The sequence below is a fragment of the Culex pipiens genome, chromosome 2 (genome assembly GCF_016801865.2).
Source record: "Culex pipiens pallens isolate TS chromosome 2, TS_CPP_V2, whole genome shotgun sequence".
NCBI classification, from domain to species: Eukaryota; Metazoa; Arthropoda; class Insecta; order Diptera; family Culicidae; genus Culex; species Culex pipiens.
In genome coordinates this window covers 183498874-183512615 of record NC_068938.1, presented here as the reverse complement: position 1 = coordinate 183512615, position 13742 = coordinate 183498874, and the positions used below count along the sequence as shown (strand labels likewise).

Here is a 13742-nt window from a genome sequence, read left to right as displayed (position 1 = left end):
AAAATTATTTCATCTTTTTTAAATCGCCATTTCAAACATATAGCTTTGTCAATAACTTTTTGCGTACATTGTAATTTTCTAAAAAGATGGACTCTTATGTTCCTCAAAACATATAAAAAAATATATATATGTTCATTGGAAATCAATTTTTAGGAGCACACAAGATCCTCTGTAATTACTCTTAGCATTAAGAACAATGTAAAAAAAATTTCGTGGAAAAATGTGAATTAAAAATTCAGCTATTTTTTCCGTGAATCTAATTTTGTCGGTGTAGTCCTCATACAAATATACCTTCAACTTTTTCAAAGACACCGAATGGATAAAAATGGTGAGATAAATATTGTTTTTATTTTCATTTTTGTATGGACGGCTGCCGAATTTCGGTGGAAAATGATATAAATAAACACATGATGCATAATGTTTCTTTTGGCCATGGATGGCCGAAATCTTAGAGAATGGATTTGCTAAAACGTTGAGATTTTCTCAACATTAATTGAACTTAAAACTGAAATTAATCCTTGAACAACGCAACCTTTTTAAAGGAAAACTTTTGTCCTATTTGGGACCAATCAATTTCCAACAATTTCATGTTGTTTATATTATCAAAATCATGGTTTATTATTTTAGATATTTTATGCACAACTGAATAAACTAAATGACAGGTAAAAATTACACGAAAGAAGACATTTTCTACTGATAAATATAGTTTATTAAATTATTATCATTGCATTTATTTTTGCATCTGTTTTCTTTATAAACATTTTTGAATCTTGCCAGGCTGAATTTAAAAAAAAAAAACTGTGGATAGTTAAATATAAAACTTGTTTTAATAATAATTTGCTGTTTGATAAATAATTCCACTTAAAATTTAAAATCAAAAGGAACATGAAAAATGTTGTATGTGCTAAGTTTTTAAAACCATAGTTTAAAATGATTCCTGCATTTTCCACAAGGTAAAAAAAGTCAAAAATTTAAATTTAAGCTTGTTTTTTTAACCGAAATTTGCGATTTTATTTATTGACAGGAAATTCATAAAAATTAAATTCTGTCCATTGTAGCGTGTTCATGGGGCCCAAATTTATCACACCTTGACGAAACTGAAGCGTTTACTAACATAAACATAACAAATGTTGAGTTGTTTATCAATTGACACAGCCGTTTGAATTTGTTCTTGCATCAAGTTATCTCTTTCGTATAAGACAGTGATTCTCAACGGAGGTACCGGGTCTACTTGATTTACATGGCAGGGGGTACCGGCCTAACTCTTAAATTCTTAACAAAATTATCTTGATTTTTTATTGCAACTGGCTTGACTTGGATTAACGATTAATTTCTCATCGCATAGACACATCGTCACATAAGACAACCAATCTCTGTTACGTACAAAAGTCAACATCAAAGCGCAACATCGGCTCCCTCTAAAACGTTGATTGATTGCTGTCATCATCGACAACTCACCTATACCCCATCAACGACCCAAATTAAGACAACACAACTGACAGCGCGTGTCGACAACTGGCCCACCACCAAGCGTCTCCACTTGGTCACCTTCAACCCCCCCTTTGCACACCTCGCCAGTCTTCGCAAACCGACCATCTTGGGACCCCGACGTGTTTATTTACCTTTCGCCTTAAGCCAAGTGTGTCTCATCAGAGTCGACCTCGTCGCTTTCTTCGTGGTTGAGAACACACGACTCCAAACAGAGATATCATCCTCACCTATCAATTGTGATTGATAAGAATAACAAAATCATAACACAAGAGCAGAATCGAAAGCGTCGAGGGCTCTCAAGAGGAGGGGGGGTCTCAAGTGGATGAGTTCCATTGGGGGCAGCAGAGACCGCCTTGGTTGCGGTATAATGTAGACATATCCCCCCATGACATGGTCTGACCAACACTCGAGAGTTGGCTTGTTGAGCCATTTGTTTGAAGTGGGTGTACTACTCGGGTACAAAAGAGTGAGAGAGAATGCGAGGAGGAGTTTTGAAGGCTTGAGATCTGACCAAGTGTTGTTGAACGTGTAGCGTAGTTTAAAGCAAGAAAATTGTTTTCCCTTTTCCCCTGATGACCTTTTTAAAGCCACAGACTAATTGATTAATTGTGTTAATCAAGTCAGCAAAAAGTTTTCCTTTGAAGCCATGTGGTTGACCTTTTTGGCATGAAAAGTTCTTGATGGAAAGTTGTTCCCTGAGAGCAACAGTTGAAAGTTTCGTTTTTTTTTTCCTCCGAGAAATCCGGAACGGACCCTCATTTTCCACGGCTTCAGACGGCAAAGTTGACTGGAGAGAAACAATGGCGAGCTGGAAAAAGTGGCATTTAGGGAAGCCCCGGGAATAATTAATTTAAAATTCAAATCATTAGTTGAATGAAAAGCAAGGAGTGGGAAGCCAAATGGATTTGAACAAAAAAGTGGATGAAGGGAAATGTTGAAAGATGGACAGTTTTCAGTGGAACTAAAGCGATGAATGTGTTTGATGCCACGTGGCATCAAAATCGTTTAATTAGATTGGGTTTTACTATTTTATTTAACGGTACGATCAGTAAACATAAATGGTGAGTTTTTAAAGGTACAATTTATGAAAAAATGTTACTTTATCCACCTTCAGGAGGTTGGTCTTCCTCTTATTTATAGAGTGATTTCAACCCTAATAAAAATAAGTTATGAATGAAAAAACAAACCACCTGCAGACTTTTTATCAAAAATATACAGACACCGCCATTTGACCGAGCCATTTGAGGTTATGTTAAAAATCACCCTTTTATATTCGTCTACATAGCATTTTTAACATAACTTTTAAACGACTAAATGAAACTGTACAATTTTAAATGCCAAGCTGTAGGACCTGAAAGAAAACCGAGTGGACCACATCCGGACAAAATTTGTTCAACCAATGTCGAGAAAATCGAGTGAATATTTTTGATCAACGTCCCCACACACGCAAAGACTTTTGTTCAGAATTTGATTCTGAGTCGATAAGTATAAATAAAGGTGAGTCTAGGAGGTCAAATTAAACAGTTCATTTTCCGAGTGATTGTATAGCCTCTTTTCAGTGAGGAAGACAAAAATCGCTTTATAGAGCAATTCCAGCTCAAATCAGAATTTTTCTGGTACTTTTGTACCCGACCCTCTCCGATTTCCATGAAACTTTTTAGACATGTTATCCTAAGCCTATATAAGCCATTTTTGTGTACATGGAGCCAGTTGCACTTGATAATGACATTTGAGAAGGACGTAAGTCATTTAAATATTTTCGTATTTCGTAATTTAAATATGTATGTATCTCGAATCCGTTGCATCGTATCAAAAAGTGGTCAAAGACAAACTTGTAGGAAATTTGACGGGCTTTCCGAAAAAATACACTGAAAGAAAAATACACGCCACTTTTAGGAGAATTTTAAATTTTTATGTTTAAAAGATAAATTCAAAGGTGATGTGATGATGATTTTTTTTCGTCAAATTTTTTGAGCAAATAGCCTAAGATGTACCAAAAAGAGTCACGAATAATGCAGGATGGTATTTCTGGAGCAACACGAGAAAAGGGCGGATAAGCATTTTGACAGCTGGAACTATTTTGCAAATTTTGAGCCAAAAGCTAACTTTTTAACAAAACTCAAAATTTGAAACGTTAGCTGGCCTCCCCAGCTACCTGTTAACACTGCGGGTTTTGTTGAATAGTTACCATTTGGCTCAGAATTTGCAAAATAGTTCCAGCTGTCAAAATGCTTATGCGCCCTTTTCAAATGTTGCTCCAGATTTCTCTCCTAAAAAAATACAAAAATCATTTACTAAACCTGTTTTTTTTTTGAAAAGTCAAAAAGTCAATATTTTCAAAAACCAATAATGAGCAGCTCAGCTCAGTTTTTCAAAAATATTTTTTTCAAAAGTGGACAAACATTTGCACTAATTTTAAAAAATGAAAAACTGGGACTATTTAAAAAAAAGTTACATAAAAATGACTATGACTTAAAAACGGTGCACTTTATCAAAATTTCACTAAAGTACTTTTTGATTGCGAATTTGATTTTACATCGAAAAATAAAGTTGACAAATTTTTGCGACCAAAATTTCTATTTTTTGAAAAAAATCAGTATAGATAAAAAAATCATAACTCGGTCAATGATTTTTTGCACAACCTGGAAATTTCTGAAAAGATGGCATTTTATGTCCTCTAAAACATATCAAAAAATAAAAAAAAATAAAAATAGTGTTTTTTTGCAAATCAAGTTTTAGTGATAAAAAGTTAAATAAAAAAATCACCAAATTTTTTTTACCTCGTATCATTTTTTTCCAGTGTAGTCCATATCCATACCTACAACTTTGCCGAAGACACGAAATCGATCAAAAAATTCCTTCAAAAGATACAGAATTTTGAATTTTCTCATATCATGTTTGTATGGACAGCTGCCAAATTTGTATGGAAAATTATATGGGCAAACTAATGATGCAAAATGGCTTCACAGAAAAAAAATAATGTAAATTTGGAAGCTGTAATTTTGGAAGGTTGAATATTACCTCTTTTATGATGTAATTTTACCTCAATTTAGACTTAAAAAGTGACATTACACCAGAAAAGTGGTAAAATTACACATTTCCAGAGGTAAAATTACACCTTTTTTCTGACATAAAAGATGTACCCCTTCCCAGATGTAATATTACCATGATTTTTTTTTCTGTGTTCTTTGGGCATACCGAAGGCACCAAAAAAGTTTCAGTCGGATTAAAAAATACAAAAAAAAATCGAATGACCGAAATCCTAGAGAACTGCTCTAATGGGAATCGATTCCCCAGACAATTTAACATTAAAGTCTCCATATTGACCATTGCCCTATGTCCAACCCTTGGGAAGATACAGCGATTTTAAAAATAAAAATGTAAAAAATAGGTTTTGGGTGGTTTTGGCAATTTCTATATAATAGACTTGTTTTTCAGTCTCGAAAATATTTTACCGGAAAGCTCGTCTAATTTCTCATAAAATTTGGAACGAAAAAAATCGTGACATCACCTTTGAATTTAACTGAAAATTTTCATAGAAGTGGCGTGTATTTTTCTTTCAGTGTATTTTTTTCGGAAAGTCCGTCAAATTTCCTACAAGTTTGTCTTTGATCACTTTTGGATACGCTGCAACGGCTTCGAGACACAGCAATATTTAAATTACGAAATACGAAAATATTTAAATGACTTCTCAAATGTCATTATCAAGTGCAACTGGCTCTATGTACACAAAAATCGCTTATATAGGCCTAGGATAACATGTCTAAAAAGTATAATGGAAATCGGAGAGGGTCGGGTACAAAAGTACCACAAAAACTCCTGATTTGAGCTGGAATTGCTCTATAAAAAAATTAAAATTCAAAAATATGCTGGTAGATTAAATTTTTAAACCAATAATATTTTATTTAAAAATTCAAGAAACTTTTTTTCAGCAATGTTACTATGTGTTGTAATTGTACACAAGAATTGCTTTTAAGTTATGTTAAAATTCACTACTCTTACTAAACTTTAGCCCATTCTACCAAATGTACTACACAATATTCGCACAATTGTCGACAAAAAAAGTAATAATGAAAAAACAACTCCAAAATTCAAACTGAAAAGGAACATTGCCGGCTGAAGTGGCCTATTAGCACGCGATTTGTGGCACATTTATTCCCGTCAACCGTATCGCAAACAGAGTCAGAACACCAGAAAGAGACGTCCTTCAAAAACTTGACTTGCGTCGCATTTCCCCCCTCCTCCCCCTCCAAGGATCCAATTCATTTGCATACGTTTTTATTATTTCGAGAGAGAGAGAGACAGGGCAAAGCGAGTCCACCCACTCAAACAACCCTAGCGCAAAAAAAAGTAACCACTCCAGATATTGAAACTTGATGGTCCTCATTATGCGCCGAAGAACGGGCCGTCGGGTCGTCAAAATGGTGAGCCGCCGCCGCCGCGTGTTTGTAATGTTTGAAATAATTATGAGTAACGCGCGCGCGTTGCTCTCAAACTGGCAGTTGAGGGTCGAAGAAGTACTTTAACGACGACGACGCAAATAACGTTGATTTTGTCGAGTTGATAACAAATTTGTCCCCTTTTTTTCCTCGTTTTCGGGGTTTGGTACTTGAACCACCCCCGCAATGCGAGGGGAATGAGAATCGAATTTATTTTTTTCCGTGGTTTTATGAGGACTTTTGTGTCCTCGAAGTGGGAGCGTGGCCGTGGTATTGTGTGGCTTTGTTGGGGACAATTTTGGGTGGACTGTTGTTGGACCCTATTCTAGGCTCCTGACTAAAGCCTTACTAAGTCTAAATAATGAATTAGGTATGGACGATGACGTGTTAGGGAAAATAAGTTGGGAAATATTTGGACAGGGGGTAGTCGAGATAACGGATTAGTCTTTAATCATTTCATTGATGGTCAACGAAATTTTCATAAACTAACGTCATAATTCAAAATCCGGCCACTTATCAATTTTGTAATGAGTTAGCAAAACATCAAGTTGAGAATGCAGAAATACTACCGGGATGTACTGTAAACCGTCAATTTTAAGAGAATTCATGCAAAATATGTGTTTTCTAGTGATTTTTCATCATCATTTTTATATTACAGTGTCCTGTTGTGCTTCGAATCCCGGACACGTTTGGTTCGAATTCAGACACTCGTTTTTGCTTAGAAATATTTACAAATTTATACAAAAAATTGCTAGGAATTATGGAAACAAGAACCAAAAATGTATGCTTGTTTTCCCGTTGCTTAGGACACCTAAGAAATGTATTAGTGAAATGCTTCACATTTTTGGGAAACTCATATTTTTATTTTATTCAAATGTTTTGGCATTGCATACAGCCCCGAAATAAATTTAAATTGAAAGTTGATGTCATATTTTTTCAAGCAATTTGTTTTATGATTTTTTGATAATTATTTATATGCACTTAGAGAATGTTTTAGGGATATAACCCAGTTTTTGTCATTTATTCAACAAACATAAAATTCGTATAGGTCATACTGTGAAAATTTCAATGTACAGTAGCCATAGCCTACTGTGGTTAGTTTTTTTATGCACAAATTTCACCAAAAGTGAACCATGACCATTGCAACAAGGGTTGTAAAAATATCAAATTTTTAGTTCTCAGGGACTACAATTATCGTGTCCAAATGTTCATCTCCCAACTCTCACCACCCTTCTTTCCGTCGCAAGATGCTCAGCACCGAAAAGTGACGGTCTCTATGCCGTGTTTACACAATCCAGTGTGAACCAGGAATAGAAAGGAGAATGCTCATGCCAGCAATCACGAGACAAAAGAGGAGAACTCACAAGCTTTAGTGACGGTCGCTATATTTTCGGATATTTTGATGCAGGAATCAGCAAATGATATTTTTTGCTATCATTCATTCGCAACGCTATTCAAAGCCAAGTTTTAGAACTATCATAGCGTGAAAATGTATCTTTTTGCATTGTTGTCATGTGTCCGTTATCTCCAAAATTATTCAAAACTATAGGCCAAAATAGCTGTCCCAATTCCCCCCCCCCCCCCCCCCCGTTAATATTTATTTGCATCACTATAATTTAATTTGGCTCAGTTTTACCTTCTCTAACGGTGGACATCAGGCTGGGTTAAAAAATTATGTTATTTCAGTTGTAGTAACTGAACTGTTAGAAAAATCTTTTTACTAGTAGTAATAAGATGTTTTTAATTTATAACAGCGTATTTTTAATTTTTTAACAGTAGGTTTAAGCTTTTATATCATATTAAAGCATAATTTAATTACTAAATTGTTGAAATTTTAAAGATTTTTGTTAATTTTGAGATCGAAATATCTGTAAAATACAGATTTATCTGTATATCTGGCATGGCTAATTACTATATATATATCACATATTTTGTGGAAATGTTGGCAATAATTAATTAGAAATTATAAGAGGTACCGTAAAACTGGGTGATTTTGATAGGTTCCAGATTTTTCCGCAAAATGAAGAGTACAAATTAAAAACAAACGGAATGGTATTAAATCATACTGACCTTGGTAGAGAAGAGTTCAAAGTACAGCAAGAATAATTTTAGTAAAAAAAATCTATAATTTACTGTAATTTAAAAAATGTTGATGAATAACATTATTTTATTCTTCTCGAAGCTTCATGATTTTCTCAATGAACATGGTTTTGAATTGGAAAACGGAATGTATTTTCAGATTCTTTATTCAATTTTCCATTATTAAAGATAAAATAAGTTTGTCAAATATTAGGTGTTTTAGAGAAATAATTTAAAAAAATCCCAAATTTAAAAATATTTTCAGTAGAACAAATTTAAAATAAAATGTGAAAACTGTTGATTCGTGCTTCAGATTTAGTTTAAAATACAATATAAATCGATAATTTTAAAACTAGTTTTAACCAATTTCTGGCAAAATTCATGCTTTTTAACAATTTTACCTAAAATGTATAACTGGAGTTATTTTTTTTTTTAAAAAAAAAGGTCCAAAAAAACAAATTTTAAGTTTTTGATTTTTGGGTGTTTTTAATACTCCTGGCTCAAGGCGATTTCAAAAACACCCAAAAAGCAAAAACTGAAAATTTGGTTTATTGGAACTTTAAAAAAAAAACAAAAAAACTCCAGGTATGTATTTTGTTAAAAAGCTTATAAACTCAGCTAACTAATAATAAAAAATGATGTTTTGTCTTAAAAACTAAATCAGCAGCTTAAGTGATGGTACATTTGACTTAAAAATATAATTTGAACATCTTAAATGGGTACTAAAGCCCTATGTAAATGTTTATGTACAACGGTAAAATACACGATTAAAAACCATTTCTGATCACTTATATTCATTTTAATGCAAAAAAGTTATTACCAAGACAACATTTTTTTTGATGATTCAACTACGATCCCCTTGGAACGAGCTGTCAAGTAGGACCTTTTCTGTCAAAAAGGACCGCGAGGTTAATTTTTCAAAATTGATTTAAAAATCCATTTTAAACTTTTTGTGGTCGTACAAAGGGTCATTGTACTCAGAAAAATAAGCTTTATCGTTGTGAACAATAATATCAGCAATCTAAACTTAATTTTAGGACCCAAATCTGATTTTAACAAGAAAAACTATGACCCCGGGATTCAACTAAGAATTTTTAAATTACCTATTTTATTTTTTGAAATAAACTTTTTTTCAAAAATAGTGCATGGTCTTTGTGTGGCATACCCCAGTTCATGTTTTTTAAATAATAATCTTCAGAAATTTCAGCTAATCAAGCAAAAACTAACGGATTTAGCAAAAATAATAAAATGGCAGGAATAGCAAAATAAGTGGAGAATGATCAGAAATCAACCGTGTCATGTGTTGACTTGGTGAGGGTTCTAATGTCCGTGTATTGAGTGATTTCTATTTTATGCTATAAAAACTAAAAATAAAAATAAAATCGTAATGTTTTGTTTTCAACTTTACAATTCGTGCTTGCCATTTCATTAGGGCACATAACTAAACAAGAGTGTATCCCTTTCACGCCTTATGTAAACTGTCATTAAAATAAAAGGGATACACTATTGTTTACAAAAGTTATGTGCCCTTTTGAAATGTTAGGCTTTAATTATGCTAGTTTACAAAAAAGTATTAAAGGAAATAATTCACGAACACTTGCATTTTGCGCAATTTCCTACGAATTTCTTATGTAAATAACATTGACCCACCAGTCTTCCTTGTTGGCCATCCACTTTTAAACAATCGAATCCCTTCAATTCCATGCATCGCAGCACGCGCCACGTTCTTATCCCTCTTCTTATCACCCGATTCACAGTTATTTTGACAATCTCGCTTTCGGTGCTTCCAAAGGTAGTCCAAAGCCTTTATGAATAAACATAAATATCCGTCCGCTTCTTCTATCCGAAAATTCATCAAACAAACAAACGAGGCATCTCAAGAAGCCAAACCCATTCATGAAATGCTGTCCCCTTCCGCTTCGACAGCAAAATATGTATGCAAATTAGCATTATAATCAAACGCAAAGCTTCAGCGTTTGGTTCCGCCATTATGGCACGAACAGTGACAGCTCTGACGCGCCATTATGGCAAGTGGCGTCGGCACTGCGAAGCCAGTGCCAACTTCGATTTTTTTTCCATTTGTTTGATTGTAAATTGCCTACTTTTTTTTGCTGGTGCTGTTGTCCGCTCCGAATCCGAGCTTGATACGTCCGATTTGCGAAGATGTCGCTTGATCCGATTTGACAGCTGCAGCTGGGGGCGTTTGCCGGTGGTGGTGATATTTATTGGTAAATTACAATCTTGTAGGGGTGCGACACTCGTCAGCAGAACAAGGGGCTTGTCACTTTTTAATATTTTTTTCCTCTGGCAGCACTCACACGTGACACAATCGGGGCTTGTTGCGGTTTTGCACTTGACACTAGTTTGTTGACCTAGGGAGGAGACACACTTTGGGCGCGACGCGTCGTAGAACACTACCGTCACAGAACTGTCACAATAGGGGCGCTTGACGCGACGGCATTGTTGTGAATTTTTCGTCTGGAGTCGGAGCGCACTCCCGGTGACCGATGAATCGAAATGCTAATTAAGTGATTTATTTGTTGTGTGCACTTTCGCGGGTTCAGAAAAGGCCAAGGGGCCCTGGGCTTCGGCGTCCGCGGTCCGCTATATGTTTGTATAATTGATAATAAAACATCCAAACTTGCAAAAACCTTCGACGTAACTGACATTCAACGATACTTGTTTACAACAACAACAAACGGGAAGGCCACGACGACAGCCGAGGGGTCCACCGGTAGGAGAAGGACGCAAAGGGGTAAGGCCCGAAAAGACGCGCGAGCGCGAAAGAGATTGGAGCCCCGGTGGGTTCCGCGACCTGTCGGAACGTGTTTTGGGCCAACACATTCACAGGTCGGATCGCGTGCGCGCTCCCGGTGAGGACATCCACCGCGTGGTTGACCCCCCGTCGTCGTGAGAGAGAGCGCGCTCGGGATCCAAGCATGCGCGGACGCCCCCCGACGAGAGTCTCTCCCCGGCATCTTAGAAGGCGTTGGCCAAGCTCGAATGGCGCGCGGACGGGCGCCACCAGACGAAAAGAGACAACTCTAGACAGCGCGCGCGAGAGAAGAGCAGGTTCAAGACGCTTCGACAAGTGCGCGCGCTGCGAGTGTATTGGTGAGCCCGACCAAAAAGGGGAAATTCGAATCGGAATCCCGCTGGAGAAAACGTGGCAACGCCGCAAAACGCAAACAAAAGGGTGGTATCATATGTTTTCCTTTGTTCACCCTTGGTATTCCTCTTTTGCTCTGCCGTCTCACTTCCTCCAACGAATCGTCGTCACCGTTGTACTCAAGGCATGCTTTGCTCTGTGTCAGTGTAACAAACGATGAATTCTAATTGGATAAAAGGAAATAGCTACATTTTAGTCGTCCAAGTCGTGGAGTGAGAGCCGCCAGCTGTATCTTTGTGTGCGTGCCGTGAAAGGCAGGTATTCTCTCTTTTCTTGTGCTTTCTTCCCTTTCTTGTCATTCTTTGCGCCGGCAGCGGCGCACAGCGTTGTGTGCGTGTTTTGTAGTCTAGCGCTCCAGCAGTGTTCGGCCGCTCTTTTGGCCTTTTATCACTCGGAAGTACTCCTCCGACTTGTTCCCTTCTCCGCTTCGTCGTTTCGTATGTAGTTTTGTGTTGTGTTCGGAAACTCTCCATGAAAAGGATATTCTACACCCCAACTATATTGGGCCCCGGTGCCTGCTCGAAAAGAGATATTCAGGGCACATTGTGCGAGCATTTCTGTTGCCTTTCTTCCTCTTTTTGTAACTAGAATGAGCACGACTTTGAATGGGAAGCACGACGACAGTGACAACGAAAGCGGTGTTCTACTGCTGGAAGCTTCTTTTGCGAGCTGAAAAGGTAATATTTTGGCAACATTTTTTTGCTCTTAACTCTAGGATGAAGATGGGGCTGTGTGATAAATTTGTGTCCCATTATGGACGAAAAATGGAGCGATTTTGTTGCATTTAAACTGAAAACTCTTTTCAGTGTCAGAAATGGCAACAAATTGGTTTTATTAGGGTTGTAAAGTATTCTGCTGACTTGTATGAAATGAGATTGGTTTAGGACAAGTAGTTCGTTTTAGTCATGCTATCTTGTCATACGTGCATGTTGGACCAAATTGAGTTAGGATATTCATGTGCAGCTCACAATGCCTCACCTTTTGACTTTCACAGATAAATAAAATAATTTGATTCTGAGATATTGTATAAAAATCGAAAACCCCGAGGCCTTGTTGAAACTCGTCACATGAAATTATTATTATATTATAATTGGGTACTAAAGCCCTATGTCAATTTTTATGTACAACGGTAAAAAAACACGATAAAAAACCATTTCTGATCACTTTTTTTCATTTTAATGCAATTTTTTTTTTTGACAAGACAACATTTTTCCGATGGATCAACTATGGTCCCCTTGGAACGAGCTGTCAAGTAGGAGCTTTTCTGTCAAGAAGGACCGCGAGGTTAATTTTTCAAAATTGATTCAAAAACCCATTTTGAACTCTTTGTGCTCGTACAAAGGGTCATTGTACTCAGAAAAATAAGCTTTATCGCTGTAAACAATAATATCAGCAATCTAAGCTTCATTTTAGGACCCAATTATTATTAATTTTGTCTCCTTTCCATGTTTAGTAATTGGTTTTTCGAATTACTTAAAAAAAATTCAAAACCGATAGTATTTAAAAAAAATTAAATCAAAATAGAGTTGTTTCTTAGATAGTAACCAATTACCAGCTTTACAGAACTTGACGATTCTGACTTTATTTATCCCGCTTCTTACACTGAAACAAAAAAAATATTTCAGTGTAGGAAGCGGGATAAATAAAGTCAGAATCGTCATGTTCTGTAAAGCCGGTTAATGGTTACTATCTAAAAAACAACTCTATTTTGATTGAAGTTTTCTTTTAAAAACTATCGGTATGACTTTTTGTTGTTGTTTTTTTAGACATTACTAACGATCCAACACCCAAAATTCAGAATCGAGATAATCGTTCTCTCAAAATTTATTGAGGGCTCAGTGCCAAAATCGATAGAATAATGGTACCAACTCACACCATCATAACAAATGAGTTCATTCGTTAGTTGAATCAATAAATCTCCAACAAGTGTCATACATCGACTTCTGACTTCTCCATGGTCACTAAGCTGTGGTGGCCGAGGCAGCTAAGTCATTGGATTGGTTAGTCAAAGGTCTCTGGTTCGATTCCCGTTGTCGACACTTTTGGTTTTTTGTTTGACGGATGAACTTTTTTTGCAAATGAACCTCGAGAGAATAGTTCTATCGCCATCTCGAGCTGTGTTCTCTGCGTCCGTGAATGGTACCACTATTCTCTCGACTCGAGACCATCATTCTCTCGGACTAGCGCTGCCAGTTTTGGGTGAACGTCTAACGATAACAATAAGGATTATCATTATCGTCGAAATGCTAAAGATAATCTATCGTTATCGTAATGTCAATCATTCAATCGGCGATAATGCTGGAACAAATTTTATTTGAAGTATTTAATCCTCAGCTATATTTCGATTTTCAAACCTAACATTCAATATTTTGAGGCATAAAGTATCACAAGATGCTTTAAACATTATTACAGTTGTGCTGTTACACAATATTTACAAAATACCAATTAATTTAGGAAAATATTTTTTTCTAAAGTTGTATGTTTTTTCTGATCCGTGGTTCAAAAGTTGAAAATTTTGCATATTGTTTTAAAATTAAAAAAGTTTTTAAATAGTTTACAACTAA

The 13742-nt window shown here is 36.0% G+C and overlaps 1 protein-coding gene across 3 annotated transcripts in view; it reads right to left on the bottom strand.

Annotated features, from left to right (window-relative positions):
- Window positions 1–10817, bottom strand: part of LOC120426748 (transcription factor sox-2) — a 175323-nt gene extending 164506 nt beyond the window's left edge. The window contains exon 1 of one of the 3 annotated variants that reach the window (XM_039591522.2): window positions 10112–10817. The gene's annotated coding sequence lies outside the window, so the exon portion shown is untranslated. The remainder of the gene's footprint in view (window positions 1–10111) is intronic. The other 2 variants (XM_052708342.1, XM_052708343.1) reach the window with 2 other exon arrangements.
- Between the last annotated feature and the right edge of the window lie 2925 nt (window positions 10818–13742).